This window comes from Agrilus planipennis, unplaced genomic scaffold (assembly GCF_000699045.2).
Source record: "Agrilus planipennis isolate EAB-ADULT unplaced genomic scaffold, Apla_2.0 scaffold196, whole genome shotgun sequence".
Classification (NCBI taxonomy): Eukaryota; Metazoa; Arthropoda; class Insecta; order Coleoptera; family Buprestidae; genus Agrilus; species Agrilus planipennis.
This window is the reverse complement of record NW_020439032.1, coordinates 522,042-540,518: the sequence shown is the minus strand read 5'-3', so window position 1 is coordinate 540,518 and position 18,477 is coordinate 522,042. Positions and strand designations below refer to the sequence as shown.

The window sequence follows — 18,477 nt, the reverse complement described above, 5'->3', positions numbered from 1 at the left end:
TGATCTGTTTTGAATTTCCACAACTTTCTCAAATATACTTAGATATCCTAATTTTTGCTTCACTGAGCTTTCAGTGATATTTATTGACACACTGAGCTTCCGTAATATTTCCTTGAATCAGAACCCACTGAACTTTCTTGACATTCTGTGATATTCTCAAATATAGCTAGCTTTCCTAACTTTCTCAGACACTCGTGACACAAAAGTCCTTCATTTATTACGAAACTTTAACGATTTTTTTCTAATTTTCCTTATTTCACTGAGCTTTAATGATACTCCACGGCTGTCTCAAATAAACACAGCTTTCTTAATTTTTATTTACTCTCCTCTTCAGAATATTAACTTTCTTTAATTATTTTTTATCCACTGAGCTTTCAGCGATATGTATTGACACATTGAGCTTCCATAATATTTCTTTAAATTAAAATCCACTGAGCTTTTTTGACTTTCTTTGGTATTCTTAAGCATAGTTAGCTCGTATAATCTCTTCTTACTCTCTTTGGAATATTAAGTCTGCTGACTTTGAGTCTACCGAGCTTTGAATGATATTTTTTAACACACTGAGCTATTAATGATATTTCTCAAAACACCGAGCTTTCATAATAACTCTAATAGTATTAAATTTGTCCTTATTTCATCCTTGCATCTCTGACATACTGCACTTTCCTCATTTTCTGTGACTTTCCATAAATCGACCGTCCCATCGGATTATATGGAAGGCAATATGACACTAGATACGTACACCTACCACGCATCGCAAATATTTATCGTATGTAGTTAATTCCTTTTGGATTTTTGCTTTTACCTTAACCATCTAATAATAATAATGATAATAATCAGTTTCGATATCCGTACCGAGCGAGGCACAACAGTGGCGCTGGCAGCGTCTTCGTCTACGTGATGGTTAACGAGATTCACGTACAATACACGTTTAACATGGTCGCTGTTGTATTAAGTGGTGATTTAGGAAGACACGGTTATTAGGCGAGCCATAAAATGCCTCGCTAATGGCGTACGGCTGTTGCGTCAATTATTTATCTCGGGTCTTTTTGCACCGCGGAATATAACATTCGTTCGTTCGTTCGCTGGCTCGTTCGCACACGCACGTACATGCATGTACGCCGGAGCCGCGTATAAAGCTCGTAACCCGCGGCATTTCGGGACGCTTATTTGCAAGTGTTATTCAATTTATTCGGTGACACCCGCGCGCCCTCTTTGTTTATTGGCACGTTGTGATTTCTGCCCGTGTCTGCGGCACGTGTGCACCCCTAACGACCTCAACGCTTGCTTGTCTCGTATCAAGTTGAATTAGACTTAAAACGAACAACATAGTATCAAATTTAATGCACATGTACATATCTAAATGCAGGGTGGCGTTCAAGTAATCCCCCGAAAAAATAATCTTGGTTTACAGTGTTCATCAATCGTTATAACTTTGATATTAAACTTTTCTAACAAGGCCTATAATAACCAAGCTATTATTGTACCTAATTAAGCTTTCTGATATATATACATATTTCGAAAAGCTATCTATGAATAGCAAAAACAGGCACTAAACTCTTTGCATAACACAAAATAAGGTCACCAGTACTAATATCTACTTGCGGATACTGAGCTACCTTTAACTGACTATCCATAATATTGACTTTCTCTGACACATCGGATTTTCGTCAACTACTACTACTTTTTCTGAGTTCCATGACTCACTGGAGTTCTCTTGGTATTTACTTTACTAAACACGTTCATCATCATAAGGTCGTCAGTCCTAAGACTGGTTGGATACGTACCTCCACTCTTTCCTATCCTGAGCTAATCTTCGCATTTCCTCAAAACTGGAACAACCCACATCCTTAACTATTTGCGAACAGTAATCTAATCTCCTACTTCTGCTTCTAATGTGTCTCTGACTGGACATTCATGCCAGAAAAGGTGTCCTACCAACCTATCTCGCCTATTTCTGATTGACTTCCATAGAGTCCTCTGTTCTTCTATTCTTTCTAATATCTCTTCATTTCTTACCTTCTCTATCCACGATTAGCTCATCATTCGCCGGTAACACCACATTTCGAACGCTTATAACCCTTTCTTTTCTGCCGCGCTCACTGTCCATGTATTGCACCCGTAGAGCGACGCGCTCCAAACATACACCTTTAACAAACTTTTTCGAATTTCTAAATTAATCGTTCGTGAGCATAGAAGTGACTTCTTTTTATTGAAGGTGACTAGACCCTGCTCTATTCTTTTCATTATATCGCCACTATTCCTTCCGTCCTGACTTATCTGACTTCCTAAATACCCAAAATCAGTCACTTCTATAATTTTTCGTCTCCTATCTTTATATTCGGTCTTTCCCTACTTCTTCTTCCCTTGCATACCATTAATTTTTTTTTTACTTTTATTTATTTTTATACAATACCATTTTATATAAAGCTATCTATAACTCCTTCTTGCTAGATCTTAATACAGCTGTATCATCTGCAAATCTAAGCATACTAATCTTTTGCCCTGTATATCTATCCCTACAATTGTACTGTCTTTAATGATGTTGATCGCGTCTTCGATGTGACAGTGTACATTCCTGTCTGACTCCCTTCCTAATATTTACATCTCTACGTACTAAACACGTTGAGACTTATTAATTGCTCTTCATTTTCTCTGAAAATATTTAGAATTTTCGCTGACATACTAGTGTTCCGACAAACTAAAAATTCCGAATTAGTTCCTAACATGGTAGGATTTCCGAAATTATCATTCATATTGCTGTAGCTTTTAATGTTCTTTTCTGATCTTTCTCTGAATTCCTAGACACTAAGCTTTCCTGATATTTATCTCATTTTAAACACACTGACAATGAACTTATTTATTTGATTTTGTCGAATGTACTATGAAAAACTGAACTTTTCTAATCTTTTCCTTGCTTTCCCCTACATACGGACCTTCCTGGATAGTCAATGACATACAAAGTATCCTCATTTTATCGTGAGGTACGCTACAACTTTTTTTTATCGTAATCTTCCAAAAAATGATAACTGTTTATTACTGTATGTCTCGGACAACTGCTTTTCTTTATAATAACCATATGAACAATAAAACGGAGATCAATAATTTTTCTTTTCTTATCATGTTGGTTGATATTTTTTAATATACGAATATGATTTGAATATTTTAGAAATAATCCACCCCATAAAAATTTTATTCTTGATGCCGAATACACTCATCAAATTCGGCAAAATTTCAGTAAGAATATCAAAAGAACTTTTCAATTGCGTCTTTGAACTTGTGCATATTAAGTACGTAAATAATATGGGCTTTTGACAGTGACGACACGGTCGAATCGACGGGGTCGCGCAGGGTCATACGAGGGGTGACGAGAAGGAGAGGGTGTGTAAAATCGTAGATCACCAGGAGTGATCCATGCATCTTGTACAAGTGGACTAATTAGACGGGAAGAGATCTAGCAACCTTCCTTTTAATTAACATTCCTTGTTCTTCCTCGTCCCCCCGCCCCTATCTTCACCTACCACTCGAGGGGATAGTAATCGGAGTGCGGAAGAAGTTGCAAATTAAAGGCAATAACTGCCAAGGAGACCAGAACCGTTGCCAACGGAACGACGTCGTTTTTGTTTGCTAATTGTTGAATTAATTCGGTGTCATTCCATCAGTTCACCTGCCTATCTATGTACACATATATATTTCTATGTATATATAGGGTAGGTACGTAGAAATCGATTAAATTCCGATCTTCTCCCGTCTGTTCGTCGTTTCCTGCCAATGACTACGACGCTTCATGCCGTCTTTGTCCTTATTAACGTTTGACATTTTCGTCAATTTATAAATTTTACGTGCCCGATCGTCTTGTAAAATAATTGGGGGCAAAAGACGACGACGGGAAACCGGGACCAGGACCGGAATCCTGATTACCGTGCAAACTTTGTCCCTACTTTAAAAAACAATTTATTCGATGCAATAACTATTAACTTTAAGTGTAACTACGTAAGGATTCTAACGGAAAAAAAGGAATAAAAAACAAACGTTTAATTAAAACAGCCTTTCTTTTCCACTCATTTCCGAAACGAAATCGAGCAAATTTCTCTTGAAAATATATAATATTTCCTTTATTTAATCAACTTATAATGCAAATGATTTGATGCATTCCTAGTTAAATAACAATTTAAATGTATTGCGATTGAAACACAAAATGTGTTAATTAGTTTCCTATATTGACCCTGTGTGGTGTTTCCATGAGTAGAAACTCAAATATTTCGAAAAATAATAGGAACCCTAATAATAACTACAGATTATCTCAAATTAATTAGGTAAAATTTGTTGCTGCTTTAACACCCTCTCGTAGATTAACGACAAGAGTACGTAAAGCCCGAGTTCGATTGTCGGCAAGGATGTGACAACAGCAACAAATTTTTCCACATTAACTTGAAATAACTTATAATGGAATGAAATTAAGTTGATTTCACATAATGTTTGATATGTAGCGAAAGAACACTATTGTTTTTTTTGTATAAATATCCTAGTGATGTGGGGTAGGCATAAATCAACGGACCCGGGTTCGATTCTCAGCGAGGGTGTGACTGCAGCAACAAAATTTTTCCTTAACTTTATGTAATTTGTAGTGGGATGAAATTAAATTGATTTCACATAATGTTTGATAATTATTGAAATATAAAGGTAATAACTTAAGTGTCATTCACCAAGTGATGTGGGGTAGGTTGAAATCGCTCATAAGGGTGATATCCCACATTGTAAGTTGAGGTAGCTGATCCAGTGAATTTGGATACATTCATAGGCTGCTGGTGATGGTTTCGTAGCGTCATAGGCGGCTAGAGTGGTTTGTCCATTCCACAATCAGGTCCTCCAGATCATTCTGTTAGGATAGAAGTCTACGAATGTAAATATTATCACGCACTGCTATCAGTATGCTCCATTATCTTCTGTCACTAGGTCAATCACAGTGGAAGATAATGAAGCTGTCCAGCCCGAGTGGTTCACAATCATGCAGCCTCTCACCTAGGATAAGAACGTCACAGATCTTCAGCACTTCAATCAGCCGAAAATTGTCTAATTTGGTTTGTGGTCCANTCAGCATTTGCCTAAGTGATCCAAGGAAACCACAGAAAAACTTGGACCAAGGCAGACGGACCCGGAATCGAACCTGCGTCCTCCCGAATGCTAAGCAATGGTCTAAACCTCTAGGCCATGCCGCTCGGTCTGTTTTTACTAAACGTCGCACTGTAATAAATAAAAAGTTCACACCAGAACTGTTGTTGGTTTATTGGCAAAATTAGAATCTTGAAAAGTATAAATTCTTTTTACTAACATTTTCCTTGTATAAATACTCTTAAAATCCCTGTTGATTCAATTCATTTGTATTCTCTACGTTTGACGGTCATCTCTACAGTTAGTAAATTCTCTTTTTATCAAATATCAATGCGAAAATTCATTTTAATTTTTTCCCATTATAAACTACCTCAAGTTAATAAGGGAAAATTGTTGCGGGAAACTAACCCGGCGAGGGTGTGACAACAGCAACAATTTTCCCTCAATATCCTGAGGTAGTTTATAGTGGGAAAATATTCGAATGAATTTTCACATTGTTATTTGATATTAACCCCTATTCTCTTTTTGTGTTCTACATTCTAATTGTTTTTGTTATTTCTTTGTGTGTTTTGNGTTGTAGTTGATGAGGTAGACATGGCGTTTGACTACTACATATAAGCATACAGGTGTTTTGATCGGAGATAAGGCTACTACTACACAGTTACAGTTGTTTTAGGCCATAAAGTATCACTTTACTGACAGTGAAAATTTCAAGCACGAATTCACCAGAAAATCAGCCCCATTCGGCTGTTTCGTCAGTTGTCCCCACGTCAATAGACAACAATCACAGTTGCCTATATTTATGCCTACAGGTACCGCAACGTCTGTCTCTCTATACCTGGGAACAGGTTTTAAGTGTCGGTTAATTTTTTGCTTAGAATTGTGTGAAGATTAGGGGGATTATCGGTCTCGTACAGCAAGAGATCCAAACCGCAATAATCTGTTCGTTCTTTTGGATTTTTTGGAATCATTTTCGCTTTTTTATGATCGTTTCTATAGGTAGTTGCTATCGAAGAATCCAAGTGGCTACATGTTTGCAATAAATTGCCGGTGGCCTACTTTTCATATATATTTGCGACAGATGATTGAATAATTTTGGTTTTTGATTCTGGACAACACATATCATAAATTTTATCATCTGATAATTTCTACAATGATAAAAGAATGTTTGCGGTTTGTGAGTACAAGGCGGATAACAACATTGGTAACGAGAAAATCCTACAAGAAACTTAATTTAAGTTGATTTCACATGATGTTTAATAATTATTAGAATATTAATCACTAATAAAAGTAAAAACTTTCTTAATGTAGGACTTAATAAAAATCCTGTTAGTAGACGGCGGGTAGACATTGTAGCTAGTAAATAAGACGGTTCGGGAGAGATATTTTTCCGAAGGATTGCGTGTTCCTTCCGCCGGTGACGCGTGACAAGATATTTTTCCTCGGCCGCGGTCGCGGAGCGCTGCTACCGTGAGACGTCGACGACGACGACGACGGTCGCGACGAAGCTCCGTGCCGTGACGCTTTCGCCCGTGGCGATTCCCTTTCATAATCCTTTTACTAAAACCGAGTCGCGTAACGTGATTAATTGACGCATTGTTTTCGTTAGCAATAATTTCAGTTTTCATTTCCACACCGGAACTTCCGAACTAAGTTTCGGAGCAACGAAAAGAACGTCTCCAATAATATATGAGTGTCGAAATTTAGGGCCTAACTGCCTTCTACGCCCCCCTCATACATCTTCATTTTTCTCTTATTTGCCTCCCTATCTTTCTCTCTCTTCGTCACTTTTTCCCTTGCTCTCTACCTATCCTCTGAGCGTGTTCTCTCCAATCTAACAAATAATGTCCTTAATACAAATATCCTCTCTCTTAGGGTTTTTACAACCTTTTAGATACTCTTTCTGTCAACTCACCTAATTAGGCCGGCTTAATGGTTCTTTTTGTAATAAAGTTAAAGGTTAACTGTTACTTTTCCCGCCATAGTTTCATTTCATCGCCGTGACATTTGACCTTTGTATAGAATCGATTAATACGAAATGACTCCGCCAGATCCTTACGGAAAATTGACCTCTGTCAAACTCTTTGAGCCTTTTGACGGACTCGTCGAGAATTACCAGAATTTAAAATTTCAAAGGGTTTCAAAGAGGACCATTTTCTTTCAGGATCTAACCGGGTCCTTTAAAAAAGAGTGCGAAACAAATGGTCATACAGCCCGCTGTTGTGTATGTATTTTTTTTGGAGATAAATAACTTGTATATTTGGTGGATTTTATAGGGCGTATGTTGGTCGAGGATAAAAATCCAAATAAAAAAAATGTTGCTCAAGATTGAACTTGATATATCTGGTGCAAGTGCTTAAAGTACTAAACCCGAAATAAATTCTGGTTTCAATCTAAAACCGGTAAGATTTCTATCAAATGTAAAACCTATTAAATTGTGAAACAAGTACACAATACCATTTAGCCTTTTATTTCTATTTCCTGGTGTGATTATAATAAGAACTATTGGACATACTTAGTAGAACTAGTAAATATGACTAGTAGGAACCAGCAATTTTATAAATGATTTTATGTACATTAAGGTTATACCAAAATTGGGATTTACAACACATTTGCATTTAATAAATAAAATGAATCAGAAAGAAATAGTCAAGATCAAGTCAATAGACTGATCAATGTGGTTTTTCTTCGTGTCCAACTAGTCTTAGGACTGACAACCCTATGATAATGGAGTGTAAAAGTAACCGAACATAATAGAACAATAAAGTTTTCTTTAAAAAAATCGCAATTACATCAGTTACAAAAAAATCTATTTCGTGTAGGTACTGTAATGATTAGAATCCGTAAACCTTGTCAAAATGAAGCTAAAACTTAAGAGGATAAGTAAACGGGTGTTTGGTAAATAGGTATGGTGGATCCGCGGCGGGCTTGAGAAGACCAAAGGGCAGTTGTATAGTTGAAATTATGGTGTTTACCTTTGGGATCAGAAGGAATCGAGGCGGTTGTTCTCGACTGATGTCATTTAATAAATTAAATGAATCAAAAATAAATAGTCGAAAACCAAATACATTTATTTGAGTTTCTGCCTGACTGATCAATGTAGTTTTTCTTGGAATTGGTCAAAGGTATGCCAGATAAAGATTAATAAAAGCTGATAATTTGAGATAAATCTTAAATCTCTTAAATTAATTAGTCATCACAATTTCACTAACTTTATTTCCTTAAAGCATGGATAATATCTGAAATTCAATCATCACATTATGTTCAGTCAATTAGAAGGATCTTGCATTAACTCGTTAAGTTTTGAATTTTTTATACCAAATTGTCAATTTCAAAAGGATTCTGGAAAGACCAATTTCTCTTCAATTGCGAACTGATAAAGCAGCGCCAACATACAAACATTTGATAAAAATTATAAGTAAAATTAAACTAATAACAACTTTTTAATCGTTGATTTTAAGTCAGAGATATTCAAAATTACTTTTTTTTTCTTTAGCGAATCATTTCATTAAAGGATTTTACATTTGTAATGTCCTGTGTCCCCTTTTTCTTTTCGATATTTTTCCTCTTTCGTTTTCCTTTCAGTTCGGCATCAACGACATCGGGACTAAAACGACAGGACGGGTTTTTATGGCTGTTCGCCACGTCGAAAGTCCTGACGGCAGGGTAGCGATATCGGCAGCATCAGCGGGCAGCGAAAGTAGTCCGGGGCTATGCCACACTACGCCATTCCGCGCCATTCCACGCCACTCTGCTCCGCTTCCTCGTCATGCCTCTCTCCTTTACCGCACAAATTCTTCCAACTTTTATGATCTACGGCTGACAGGCGCGCTTTCTTAATGACACTGTCAAACGTTTAGTTGATTTGTGACGGCAGATTTCGATTAAAGACATCACTTTCAGCCTTGCGAGAAAATATTACCGCACCGGTTTCAAACTAATGGCGTCTCCTGATCCCATAAAATATGTGATCAGTATTACTACGGAGCATCGTGCATGCCCGTTGACGACGTCGACTACGACGACGCCACCCTCTCTGCCATCACCACCACCACCACCACCTACACTACAACCACCCATCCTTTGTTTTCGTCAGATACTTATGTTTCGAATACGACTAGTAAAACGACTAATTAAATAGAAAGAATTATCTAGTGCGTCTACTTTTAATGGCGAATGTGAACTGTACAACACAGTGCTACCAATTTTTTTTTATGAATATGCTTAACGTTAGGTTATGTTAGGTTAGGTAGAAAAAGACAACACAAACGAAGCGGGAAGTTTTAGAAACGTTAAAGTTACAAATAAAATAATTCGAAGTGGTCTGGTATTCTGTCGAAACTGCCAGACGCGGATCGCGATTTCGATCTTTTTGGATCTCACCAGCGCGTCGCAGGCAGATCCGACAGAACACAGACCAACCTTTACCTGCTGTCTTAACAGCGCGTTTTAGAAAATACCACAAATGGCATGGTGAACGCCATCTGTAGTACGATGCTACATTTTAGGATTACGTATGCTCCAACAAGGTCCACTTGTGTGAATATCTACTTGCTGAAAACGAATCCCGAATACCAGACCACTTCGAATTATTTTATTCGATTATGGTAACGTGCCTATCACGTTGAGGTTGGCTACGCCGGGATTCGTTTTCAGCAAGTAGATATTCACACAAGTGGACCTTGTTGGAGCATACGTAATCCTAAAATGTAGCATCGTACTACAGATGGCGTTCACCATGCCATTTCTGATATTTTCTGTTAAAGTTACAGTTGTGGAACACTCTAATTTTCGGGAATACGAAGATAACTTCAGCACAGAAAAGAGTAGAGGCGGGTGACTAACCCTGACATAATTATCTTGTATTGCACAATGTATAATTAATTATCAAATCCCCTTAAAATTGAATATCGTTAATTATTCCATGCAGCATTACAGATTTTCCTACCATCGAGACTCCCTAGTTGATACCAATACTATCTCACGAAACATACTCACCAAGAGTACCCACCTTACATACAAAATCGAGGATTGACGAGTGTAAAAGATATCGAAACTTCACAATGGTCTTTAAAAAGGTGTCGTATCGAATACAAAAACGAAAAACAGTGGAACTGTTGTTGACGCGTTAATTCGGAAATGGGGGTGGGGGTAGGAAGATGATTCCGAGGGGGGTTAGATTAGGGAAAGGGAGGGGGAACGTTCGGGGGATGCGTTGAGGACGTTATTTGCAGCAGCGACCGGTCGTTCGGGGACGGTGGCGTTCTTCGTTGTAATTACTTACTTGACCAGCACCACTCTGAGATATAGAGGAGTTAGCGCAGTCCCGGCCGCCCATAAATATGTGATGTCCTGTAATATCATGTGCCAGCTGGACTAAATTGTTACGAATGGTCCACATCGTCGCATTCGCAGCCACCGAGAGAAGTTGTGTCGGAATTATTTGCCGTGTTTGTTTGCAGTCGAACATTAGGTGCCGACACTAATGGACCAGGACCGTATTCAGGACGATACCAGCTATACACGGTCTAGTAAACGAAAATATTTTAATCCACGCAAATGAGAACGCCAAACATGCCGATTTTTCTTAATAAATACTAACCAAAAGCATTTTCTAGTCACAATCGTGATTAAGACTATTAATTAGTTTCCATTTTACTACCGTAGAAGAACGTTTACATTTTCCGTCTTAAGTATTCAGCTAAGTCTTAAAGACGAAAAATTGAGGTCGCTGATTTTTAGTATGTAAGAATTGAGATACTTCAAGATGGAAGGTCTAGTTAGAGTCATATTAGAAGCAGAAACAGGAGTAGAGATGGGATGTTCTAGTTTTAGAGAAATGCAAAAATGGATAGGAAAAATTGAAGTTACATTTCCGAGCATTTTTAGGACTGATAACCCAATGATGATGATACCAATAATAATATTTTAACTTCGTTTGTATCTGACGCCTATTATTCTTCAGGTGCGTGTCCAACTAGTCTTAGAACAATGAAGTGTAAAAGTAACCGAACATAATAAAACAATAGCTTTTTAAAAAAAAATCACAATTACATCAGTTACTTATATAAAATACCACAAATGGCGCGGTAAACGCCATCTGTAGTACGATGCTACATTTTAGGATTACGTATGCTCCAACAAGGTCCATTTAAATACATGGATATCTACTTGCTGAAACGAATCCGGGCGTAGCTAACCTCAACGTGATAGGCACAAGTGGTCTGTATTCGTACCACAGATGGCGTTTACCGCGCCATTTGTGGTATTTTCTAAAACGCGCTCTTAAGATAGCAGGTAAAAGTTGGTCTGTGTTCTATCGGAGCTGTCTGCGACGCGCTGATGAGATCAAAACGATCGAAATCGCGATCCGCGTCTGGCAGTTTCGACAGAATACAGACCACTTCGAATTATTTTATTACATCAGTTATAAAAAAAATTCATCTCGTGTACTCTAATAATATTAGAAACCGTAGACCTTGTAAAATGAAGCCAAAACATAAGAGGTAAAGTAAACGGGTGTTTGGTAAATAGGTATGGCGGATCAGCGGCGGGGTTGAGAAGACCAAAGGGCAGTTGTATAGTTGAAATTATGGTGTTTACCTTTGGGATCAGAAGGAATCGAGGCGGCTGTTCCCGACTGATGCCAGATAGTAGCTTCTTTATGAGATGGCTTAAACTTTGTCCGCCGTAACCGAGAACGTACACAACGCTATCTGGGGATGTCGATGGAAATTGCTTCTTACTGTCTCCCGTGGTCGTTTCGTATGGCCGAAGATTCTCAAATAAAGGCGTTACACCTTGACAGACCGGACATTATTTAACGAACAAATCGACTTCACATCCTCTTTTAGACTTTGAGACACTTATTGGTACAAAGAGAAATAATAAAGTACTAGCAAAATTACACAGATAGATGTCGTTGTATTTATGATATGAAAATGGTTTTAATTGTTACAACTAATTAAAATATTAAAACGGGTACCATCGAATTTTCTATATTTACTTAAGTATCAAATACTTTTTAAGAAAATCTTGCAGGCATTTGCTCATTTTTGAAATATTGCAAACTAATAGTGGTGTTCGCACTATATCACCAGCTGCGAAGATTAAGATGATTGTAATGATTCATATTTTTCTGTTTGAAGTGATTGAGATATAGTTTTTCTACCTTTATGTTATAGTTTCCTCGTTTCAGCAACAAATAATTATCTATGTGCTTCCTTATTGCCTTTGTTACCGTTTTAATTGGAAAAAAGACACTGATGCTAAAATAGTTTGCTTAGCGTGAAAGATCAGAACCAAAATAGGGTTGCAAATAATTTTATTCATGTAAGGCCATGATCAATCATTTTATATCAAAATATTTACAACCCCATTTTGTTTCTGATCTTTTGCTCTTTGTGATAAGAGAAAGAAAAGGAATTCATAGTTTCTTTAGCTTTGGCTTCATCTAATACTAGTGAAGTTTTTCGAATTGTTTTCTAAGAATTTTGGATTAAATGCATTTATTGGCGTACCACAATATATCTTGTAATTTTCAGTTTTATACAGCTGGCGTATATCAATTCGATATTGATTTGCGGGCTATTTTATCGTAATTCATAAAATTTCGTAGTTCCTTGCTAAAGGTACAATAAGTGGCGATTTGACCGGTGCTGATATCAATTTGGAACTTAAAAATTCCATGGACCATGACATTGAACCTGGAAAACAATATCGATCCAATATTTTAGATTATCCATTTCCAAGGAGTTTAGAAATTTTTGAGCTCTCTTTAATTAAAGAATTAGAAGGCATTCATGGAATGTCTCTTTACCCCCTTTTGCAGCTTCTAATACCTTCAATAGCTAATGTGAACAACATTCATTCATTGAATGTTTGATTGGTGATACAAGTAAAATATACGTTTGGAAAAGTATTTTAAATAACATAGAAAATGCCTTTCTCAAAAAAGTATTTAAATGCAAGACAAAAATAGGTATTTTGTGTTTTGTATTTGCATTTTAAATGCAAGTATTTCAAATAGATTAATAAATACCAAGCAGTAGGAAGTAGTCACGTCTGAATTATAGTGTATATCTACTAAATCTTTTCTAGATAAATTGCTTGTTGTACTGACCTTGTAATTTTTCCGCATTGCTTGGATTATAAAATTTTGAAGGTGCCTGATAACTCTAATTTTTTAGTTCTTGCCTTTAGGCCTTTCAGTGGTGACGTTGACTTTAAACGCTCTGGAATTGTGTTCTACGTTTCGTTTCAAACTGTTTGTCCTACATACATGGCGGTCATCAAGCTTTTGTTTCGGAAGCTTCTGGTGATGCAGAATTCGGAGCGTAATAAATTATTAAGCACGGACTAAATAAGTCGTTTTGATTAAGTAGGCTTAGCGAGGCGAACGTTATAAGTGAAAGGACGTATTCCGCGCGCCTTTCACATAAATCGCCTCGAAAATCCACGTTTAAGGATTAAAAGAGAAAGAGACAGAGAACGGGCGGTATACACTGTCGCATGTCCCCCGAAATATTTTTGTTTTTCCCAGTGCAATGAGCGTCATAATCACTCGCGCATAGTGCCCATGAATATTATACCTCCACACAAAGCCCCGCGTCCAGTTTCGGCAGCGAACACAATAGCCCCGGGGTTTTCTTAGTTTGAATTACAGCCAGCAATAATGGCGGCAACTCGCTTTCTACTAACCAATACTGGGATTACAGTTGTATTTTCTGCTAAATTTAAGCCCTTTTCCTCGTAAACGTTACGTTTTAGACCCCGACGTCGACGTCGACGTCGTGGTCGTATAGGCGCTACGACTGAGTCGTTCGTTATCATATTTTTAGGGTTTATGTTATACAACAGGGTCTCCGGAATAATTACGAAACGGCCTGATGCCATTACCCACCAGCTTCAAGCAAATATTGCTGCTTGGTAAAAGATTTATGGGACATCCGAGAAATACTTTCTGATGATGCGAAATAATTTTACGAAAAACAAATGCGAATTAGTTAGCGGAAATGAACGAATTAAAATTCAATGTAAGTCGTAAAAACTAGATGAGTTTTTAAAAAAAGCGATTTTCTTTTTCGATTATGGGTCAATTTTCATTTTTATTATAATCCATAATATACTAGTTATCGCAGTATTTATCACTAGCGACCCGCCCCAGCTTCGCACGGGTGCAATACTAATACTAAATATACTACAGAATGTCTTTATATACAACATTCGTAGGTTTTTGTCATTATACAATACAAACCGCCCCCCGGCCGAAGCCGCCGCAACTGCTGTGTCCCTGCATTTTACATCTGTAATATCTACGAAAAAATTCATTTAAATTACATGCTGTAAAAGGCCATATTGATCTATATCAAATGCACAATGTATTTAAAAGTACTTAATTGGATAAGGATTAATGGTGTATTGCTTAAATCGCTTCGTAAATAAGCCATTATTTCTCATAAAAAGTAAAGGATAAAAAATGGTTATTATGGGTTATCCCTAAAATATAAACATACACCATCGCGGATTTTTTTGTAGACCTTTTTAAGGTGTACAGTACAATACTGTAGTACATTATTGTATTCTATCTCGTAAGGTTCGGCCAGCGTTTGCTATGTAAGCGCAAAAAAAATGTGTTTATTTACGACATCACATTAGGAACCTCTACAATTATCAGTATTTCTCTACTATATTATGCATGTATTATACATATAAACGTTCCTCTTGAATCACTCTATCCACTAAAAAAAACCGCATCAAAATCCGTTACGTAGTTTTAAAGATTTAAGCATACATAGGGACAGACAGCGGGAAGCAACTTTGTTTTATACTATGTAGTGATAATGATGGATGAAATTATTAAAGAAGGACCTCACACGAAAAAATAACAATTAGGACTTCAGATAGGATACAGAAATCTAATAATTACAGAATTTGCTTTTGCTATAATAACTTAGCAATCATTGCAAAGAACGAATGGTATAAGTAATCCAACTTAAACATCTGTAACGAAGTAATACTGTAAAAAGGATTAATAGGAAAGTAAGAGAAGACAAAAGTAAAGCACAATAACAGTAAGAATTTGCAAATTATAATAACCACTTTTACAACAGATCAGAAGGAGAAAACCAGCAGATGCAAAAGTATTCGATGTCTTAAATAAAAGCTGCATTGAGAATAGAGAAGTGTCCAAAAAACCAAGGTAAACATTTTTAAATCAGTGTAGATATACTAGCGTATGTTCATGTTCGGTCCGGAAACATGGAATCAAATGGAAATGAAATTTCTAAAAGGAAATCACAAGATTACACAGTAAGAAAAACGAAGATATCCATAAGGAATTAGGAATAAATGTACAGAATGTTATAGGACAAAACCAGCTGAGGTGGTTCGAAAATACGAGTAGAATGGATGGAGAGAGATAAGTAAGGAAAGTATGAGAAACTGGAATAATCAGAAAGAAAAAAAAGGGAATACCAAGGAATGCAAGGACAACCAAAGTCAGTAAAATATTGAAGAGAAATCACCCTTGCAGGTGGAATATTTACTTCAAATTTAAATGGAACTGCCTCTTGTTACATACACAAAGAAATACAACCGAATGTAAATCCTTTTTCTTGAATTTTAAGACATTGGTTCAACCATGTAATATAGCTACCAAAACTATTAGTAGGCATAAGTATATTCATAATTTTTCCATTTGATAAGAATACCTTCTAAAATGTGCGTATAAAAACTTCAAGTACATAAACCATAGCGATATGTAACAACAGGAACTCTTCAGTACAAAATTTACTCATACATGTTAAATAGGATCAACAAATAAAATAATTTTAACTTTTTAATGACTTACCACTTATCAGCATCTCCCTTCTTAACCAAAACTGAGCATCTGAAACAAAAGGATTTAATTAGCAGTTACTCTAAAAAGGAAATAAAAATATTGATCCCTATACTTTTATCATTAGCCTTTCAAGAGTTAAGTACCTTGTGACACTTATTTTTTTTAAGTGCAGGGTTGGGAAAAACAGTTCTTTTATTAAATTTACAAAGCAAACAATTCAAAATGGTTTTAGCATGCTTCTATATGTTATAAACATTTTTTTTACCATATATTTTTTAAAAACTGGTTTTAAACAATTTTTTTTTCGTAACATGTTGACGACATTAGTTAGATTATGTTTTAAGCAGTGTTTAATAAAACACGAATTTTAAACACCTTTTAAAAATGATGTGAGACGTTTTATTCATTTCATACCTTTAACCAATACGAAAGAATTTAAAGAATATGCATAATTTAGTGATTTTACGTTTTATTTTAATGTATGAGATTAAAAAAATAATTTTTTGAATATGTTATATCTAACGTTGTGCTTTACTTAGTATTGTCTTGTACTTGCAAAGTCATCGTTCACCTAACCTAACATAAAATAAATGAAATGGTCCTAATAAAACATGTACCTTTTACATAAATCTCTCAATATTTAATGACTGGATTGTAAAGTTATTGATAATATTCTTATTTCGAGTCCAAAAATCATTAAAAACGATTACGAAACCCGAAAAATTCACTACATCACCACTAAAACTTTTACCGAACGCGAAACGTGGACTCATAATTACTAAGTTGCTGCCGACACTCGCTTCGTGTAGTCGAGAACTTTCTCGCATTCGGCTTCGTGTATTACCTACCGCTTTGTTGTACGATGACATCATACGCACAAAAAAGCTTCAGATATCACGGCTATCTAAGAATTCTAATAATAAGGTCGTAGAGGACATCGTTGTATTGTACAGTTAAATATATAAGAAAGGAAAACAATAATTTAATTTAATATTGAGAATTTGGTACCTACGCAATATTATTAATTTGATTATGATTTAGAAATTGCTAATGAAGATTGCAGAAAAATATTGATGATTTGATACAACTACACCAGTAAATTATACAAATTACTAAATAATTAGAATCTTTTAATACGCCGTAGTAGTTGTAATCTTTTTAATCTATACAACGAAGATGCAATCAACATCATTAAAAACAGTACCGCTGTAGGGATAGATGTAAAGGGGAAAAAGATTAGTATGCTTAGATTTGCAGATAATATAGCAGTATTAGCATCTTGCAAAGAAGGGTTAGAGATACCTTTAAATAAAATGGAAGCGATACTGACAAAACAGTATTGTAAGAAAATAAATAAAAGTAAAACAAAAATTCTGGTATGCAAGAGGAGAAAAAGTAGGGAAAGAGCGAATGTAAAGAACTAGAAAAAGTGGCTGATTTTAGGTATTTAGGAAGTCAGATAAGTCAGGAAGGAAGAAGTAGTAGGAATATAAAGCAGAAGATAGCGCAGGGTCGAATCGCCTTCAATAAAAAGAAGTTACTTCTGTGCTCACGAACGATTAATTTAGAAATTCGAAAAAGATTGTTAAAGGTGTATGTTTGGAGCGCGGTGCTGTATGGGTGCGAAACATGGACGGTGGGAGCGGCGGAAAAGAAAAAGTTAGAAGCTTTCGAAATGTGATGTTACAGGCAAATAATGAGGATACCGTGGATAGAAAAGGTTAGAAATGAAGAGGTATTAGAAAGAATAGGAGAACAGAGGACTCTATGGAAGTCTAAATAGGTGAGATATGTTGGTAGGAGACCTTCTCAGGTATGAAGGTATAGTCAAAGACATATTATGAGAAGAAACAGGAGTTAAGACGAGTAGAGGTAGACCTAGATTAGATTACTGTTCGCAAGTGGTTAAGGATGTGGGTTGTTGTAGTTTTATGGAAATGCGAAGACTAGCTCAGGATAGGAAAGAGTGGAGGTGCGTGTCCAAATGGTCCTAGGATTGATGACCTTATGATGTTTATGATGGTAAGTAGTTGTATGAAAAATTGTATTTCAATGGCCAATATTTTTATAGCATTGATTTTAAAGCTAATAAGGACGTATAAGTATTCCACTATCAAAAATAATGTGTATTTATATTAGTATGATACCTTTTACTGTTCCCAAAAAAAAGATTTTTTACCGACGGATAACGAAGTACGGATCCCTAAAATTATTATGAACAATTGAAAAGTACCTTATATTAAATTTAAAGCTTTCTTATCGTCAGAACCTTAAAGACGTTCTGATAAATGTAAGAATACATTTAATTGATAAACTAGATTAAATGCTCTTAAAAAATGTGATGAAGTTCAATTTAGACCTTCCTAAACATTCAAAACTTAGATACTTTTATACGGTGTGATCCATAAGTGTTCCATTTGCTATTCTAATGTAAGAAGATCCTAAAACCGTCAAATACAAACTAATAGAACCTCCTGCTCGATTAAGACCTTATTTATAAACATTGAGAACATTGGAATATC

General features: G+C 36.0%; 1 long non-coding RNA gene across 1 annotated transcript in view; it reads right to left on the bottom strand.

Moving 5' to 3' along the window:
* Positions 1 to 16,705, bottom strand: part of LOC108738421 — an 80,682-nt gene extending 63,977 nt beyond the window's left edge. Inside the window, exons 1-2 of the long non-coding RNA XR_001937980.1 lie at positions 16,573 to 16,705; positions 15,965 to 16,003 (exon numbers count right to left, since the gene is read on the bottom strand). This is a non-coding gene — a long non-coding RNA (uncharacterized LOC108738421). The remainder of the gene's footprint in view (positions 1 to 15,964; positions 16,004 to 16,572) is intronic.
* Between the last annotated feature and the right edge of the window lie 1,772 nt (positions 16,706 to 18,477).